Source organism: Chlorocebus sabaeus, chromosome 1 (assembly GCF_047675955.1).
Source record: "Chlorocebus sabaeus isolate Y175 chromosome 1, mChlSab1.0.hap1, whole genome shotgun sequence".
In the NCBI taxonomy this organism is placed as follows: Eukaryota; Metazoa; Chordata; class Mammalia; order Primates; family Cercopithecidae; genus Chlorocebus; species Chlorocebus sabaeus.
Window position 1 is genome coordinate 25,885,479 of NC_132904.1, and position 5,790 is coordinate 25,891,268.

Genomic DNA, 5,790 nt, shown 5'->3' on the forward strand with positions numbered 1-5,790 from the left:
AAAATATTTTGAATGAGGATGTGAAAGAAAAATGTTGAATTTAAAGTAGTATGGACCTTGGAACTAGCAGATTTTGAAGGCTACATAATAAGCAACAATTATTAGCAATAAAAAGATGTGTGATGCCCCAGGTGTTAGAACTTAAATGAAAGCTTTATATTGATCACAAAATTTCAAAGTAGCTCGCGGTACAGCCAGATGACATGAGTTTCAAAAAAGTTAGGATTATAGGAAGTAATGAGAAATATCTGAAACCATCAATTAGGAGCAAGTAGAACACTCCTCTACCTCCAGCCACAGGCCTGTGGTAGGGATGTGGTGTGGGAGAAATAAGTAGCCACCCTTAAGAGAGCTATAGAAGAAATGACTTTCAGAAAGTTGAATTATGAGAAAGAATGTGTATAGAAGAAGTTTAAGGTGTAAGAGAGATCTGTCGGTTAAACCATGTTTTAAAGGGCATGGTGAAAGGATTTGAAGAATTAAGGAAGAGTCTGAGATGATGAGACTGAGAACAGGGAAGAATTGAGATAAAAATATGTAAAACGAAGATACCTTGTCTTTTAATTAAAAATGAATAATTGATTCTCAGTAGAGCCTCCTGAAGCTTGATTATGGTGGTGATTATGGCATCAGAGTTGGCTCAAGTGATAGTTTTGTGGAAGACTCAGAGCTCTATTGACCTCACTTACATGTCACTGAGTGTGTTGACACAGCTGAGAAGTGGCCGAATACACCACAGCACATGCAGGTAGATGACTTCACATTACCCCAGAACCTCTGAAACTCTGTAGGCTATCTTTTAAATACAGATTTGGGCCAATATTTCCTGTTGCATACTAGTATTTTGTGCATTTAACTGCTAATGATTGTCTTAATATGTGTATTAGCCAGGGTTCTCTAGAGGGACAGAACTAATAGGATATATATATATATATATATATATATATATATATATATACACAAACAAGGTATATGTGTGTGTGTATGTATATGTATTTGTGTGTGTATATATATAAAAAACAAGATATATATAAGATATATATAATACTTAAACATATAATATATATAAAGTTGTGTTTATTAAGTAAATATATAAATATATTAAGTAAATATATAAATATATATATATAAAAAAAAAGGTGTGTTTATTATGTATTAACTCACACCATTAAGAGGTACCACAATAGGCCATCTGTAAGCTGAGGAGCAAGGAGAACCAGTCTGAGTCCCCCAGCTGAAAAAGCACAGAGTCCAGATGTTCCAGGGCAGGAAACATGCAGCACAGGAGAAAGATGTAGGCCGGGAGGCTAGGCCAGTCTAGTCTTTTTACGTTTTTCTGCCTGCGTTATATTGTAACCACACTGGCAGCTGATTAGCTGGTACCCACTCAGATTAAGGGTGAGTCTGCCTTTCCCAGCCCACTTACTCGAATGTTAATTTACTTTGGCAACCCCCCCACAGACACACCCAGGATCAAGTTGACACTCAGTATTAATCACCACAAGGTCCCCCCTTTTCAACTTGAACCCATACACATCTTCTGAGATCATACACAATAGTCAAATAAAGACAATAATAGGGTTATAATTACACATAATATAATGCAGCTATCCTTTGTACAACCAGAAGTGCACCAATCCCAAATGCAAATACTATCACATAAAGTTAACAATACTTAAATGCTGATTTTCTTAGTACAAGCATATACATGCACAAACATGTTTTTAACAAAAGAAGGAGGAAATACTCATCATAATTACAGTCCTTGTTTCCGTAGCTGGTCACGTGACCATAGCTGGTATTGATGACTACCTCCTTCTACTACCCATTCTGTATTTCCTTTGCCTTCAGCAAGCATCTCAGCGGGTCATAAGTGTTTTCCTGGTGGAGTGACCCAAACCCTCTTTCCTGAAGGATCTGGACCATTTGTAGTCCTGCCTGGATTGGGCTATTGCAGTTTCCCATTAACCTTAATCAGAGGGCATGATAATACTAAGAGATGCCCTAATGGATCTCCTGTATTCCATGCATACTCTTCCTCACCTACCTTGTGGAGTAGCAGACTGATTTCATCTTGATAGTCCAGGTCAGCCGCCCCAGCCAACACTGTAACTTCCTTCTTAGCCTGTTGAATTAAAGGTAGGAGGAGCCCAAAGTGTCCAGATGTCAATCTTAACTTCCAGTTTAGTGGAATCATTGTTCTGTATTCTGGTGGCAGCGTTCCTCTCTCTGGAACTAAGACCTCTAGGCCAGCAGAATGTAAAGTCGCAGGAACAGGAAGCAAAAACTTTGCTGGTGGATCAGTAAAGGTGATGATGAATGGTGCTGCTTCCACTTCCACCCGTTGATTCCTGGAACCGTGAATCCTGGCTATGGGAGAAACAATACCATATATTGGATGCCGATTCAGAGCATACACAGCCTTCTAGGGAACTTTGTCTCAGCCCTGCAAAATATTGTCCCCTTGTTGGCACTGTAATGGTGACTTCAAGAGGCCATTCCACTGTTCTATCAATCCAGCTGCCTCAGAATGATGGAGAACATGGTAAGACCTGTGAATTCCATAATCATGAGCCCACTGCCACACTTCTTTAGGTGTCATATGAGTGCCTTGGTCAGAGGCAATGCTGTGTGGAATACCATGATTGTGGATAAGGCATCCTGTGAGTCCATTGATGGTAGTCTTGGCAAAAGTGTTGTGTGAAGGACAGGCAAACCCATACCCAGAGTAAGTGTCTGTTTCAGTGAGGACAAACTTCTGTCCTTTCCATGACGGTAGAGGTCCAATATAATCAACCTGCCACCAGCTGGCTGATCACCCTGAGGAATGGTGCCATATCGAGGGCTAAGTGTTGGTCTCTGCTGCTGGCAAATTGGGCTCTCAACAGTGGCTGTAGCCAGGTAGCCTTGGTGAGTGGAAGTCCATGTTGCTGAGCCCATGCATAAACTCCATCCCTGCCACCATGGCCACTTTGTTCATGGGCCCATTGGGCAATGAAAGGGGTAGCTGGGGAAAGAGGCTGAGTGGTGTCCACAGAACAGGTCATCCTATCCACTTGATTATTAAAATCCTCCTCTGTTGAGGTTACTTGTTGGTGAGCACTCACATGGGATACAAATATCTTCATAGGTTTTGACCACTCACAAAGGTCTATCCACATACCTCTTCCTCAAATTTTTTTTTCTTTTTTTTTTTTTGAGACGGGGTCTTGCTCTGTCCCCCAGGCTGGAGTGCAGTGGCGTGATCTTGGCTCACTGCAAGCTCCGCCTCCCGGGTTCACGCCATTCTCCTGCCTCAGCCTCCCGAGTAGCTGGGACTACAGGCGCCCGCCATCACGCCTGGTTAATTTTTGGTATTTTTAGTAGAGACGGGGTTTCACCGTGTTAGCCAGGATGGTCTCAATCTCCTGACCTCGTTCGTGATCCACCCGCCTCGGCCTCCCAAATCCCAAAAAGCCATGTAATCACGGCTGGGATTACAGCTGTGAGCCACTGCGCCCGGCCCCAAATTTCTTTGTCACCAATTTTCTAATCATGCTTCTGCCAAGACCCTAAACATCTAGCCAAACCATTGGCTACAACCCATGAATCAGTATATAATCACACATCTGGCCATTTCTCCTTTGATGCAAAGTGCACAACGACGTGCACTGCTTGAACCTCTGCCCACTGGGAAGATTTCCCTTCACCACTGTCCTTCAGGGATGTCTTGGAAAGGGGCTCTAGTGCTGCAGCTGTCCACTTTGAGGTGGTGCCTGCATATGGTGCAGAACCATCTGTGAACCAGGCCCTAGTCTTCTCTTCCTCTGTCAGCTGATCAGAGGGAACTCCCCATGAGGCCATCAGTGCCGGCTGGGGGAGAGAAGGCAGGGTGGCAGGAGTGGAGACCATGGACATTTGAGCCACTTCCTCATGTAACTTGCTTGTGCTTTCAAACCTGCTCAGGCCCAATCATGTATATACCACTTGCATTTGATGATGGAATGCTGCTGTGCACGACCCACTTTATGGCTAGATGGGTTAGAAAGCACCCAGTTCATAATAGGCAATTCAGGTTGCATGGTGACTTGATGACCCATGGTCAAACATTCAGTTTCTAGCAAAGCCCAGTAACAGGCGAAGAGCTGTCTCTCAAAAGGAGAGTAGTTACCTGCAGAAGATGGCAGGGCCTTGCTCCAAAATCCTAGAGACTTCCCCTGTGATTCACCTATAGGGGCCTGCCAAAGGCTCCAAACAGCATCCCTATCTCCACTGACACCTTAAGCACCATTGGATCTGCTGGGTCAGATGGCCCACGTGGCAGCTTGCACAGCAGCTTGCACAGCAGCTTGCACAGCAGCCTGGACCTATTGCAGAGCCTTCTTCTGTTCTGGACCCCACTTAAAACTGTCAGACCTTTGAGTCACTTGCTAAATGGGCCAGAGTAACACACCCAAATGAGGAATGTGTTACCTCCAAAACCCAAGTAGGCTCACTAGGCATTGTACCTTTTTCTTGGTTGTAGAAGGGGACAAAGTCAGTGGCTGCATACCAGGTACCAAGTGTGTCAATGTGTTCAAGTAGTGAAGCCACATCTGGTACAGCAGCTGCAATTGGAGTCACCACTAGGTTAAGCTCATGATAATCCACTGTAATTCTCCAAGATTCATGTGTCTTCTGCACAGGCCAAATGGAAGAGTTGAATTGGGATGTGGTGGGAATCACCACCCCTGCATCCTTCTCTCCTCTTCTCCGCTCCTCTCCTCTCCTCTCCCCTCCCCTCCCCTCCCCTCTCCTCTCCTCTCCTCTTTCTTTTGTTTCTTTTTTGAGACGGAGCCGCGCTCTGTTGCCCAGGCTGGAGTGCAGTGGTGCGATCTCAGCTCACTGCAAGCTCTGCGTCCTAGGTTCATGCCATTCTCCTGCCTCAGCCTCCCAAATAGCTGGGACTATAGGTGCCTGCCACCACGCCTGGCTAATTTTTTTGTATTTTTAATAGAGACGAGGTTTCACCGTGTTAGCCAGGATGGTCTCGATCTCCTGACCTCGTGATCCGCCCACCCTGACCTCCCAAAGTGCTGGGATTATAGGTGTGAGCCACCGCGCCCGACCCACCCCTGCATCTTTCAAGTCCTTAATTGTGGCACTAATCTCCACAGTCCCAGGAATGCGATATTGTTTTTGATTTACTATTTTTCTAGGTAGAGTTAGCTCTAATGACTTCCATTTGGCCTTTCCCACTATAATAACCCTCACCCTACCAATCAGGGAACCAATGTGGGGGTTCTGCCACCTGCTAAGTCTGTCTGTGCCAACTATGAGTTCAGGCACTGGGGAAATGACTACAGGATGAGTCTAGGGACTCACCAGATCCACTGTAAGTCAGACCTGAGCTAAAACTCCATTAATTACCTGACCTCCATAAGCGCCTACTTTAACTGAGGATCACAATGATGTTTTGGGTCATCTGAAATCGAAATCAGCTTGCAACCAGTGTCTAGTAGTCCTGGAAATGTCTGATCATTTCCCTTTCCCTAGTGTACAGTTACCTGGTAAAATGCCAGAGGTCTCCTTGAGGAAGGATGGGAGAATGATTAACAGCATAAATTGTCAGCAGTGTAGTGGGGTTTTTCCTCAAGGGCACTTGGCCTCCCATGCATTCAAGGGGTTCGGGTCTGTAAACTGGCTCAAGTCTGGAAATTGAGGGGCCATGATTCTCTTTTTTAATAATTCAAATTAATATTTAATCCATTCAACCTAGAAGTTTTCTGCTTATATAAATTAAGTAGGAATGAAGTAGGCTTCGTATCAATT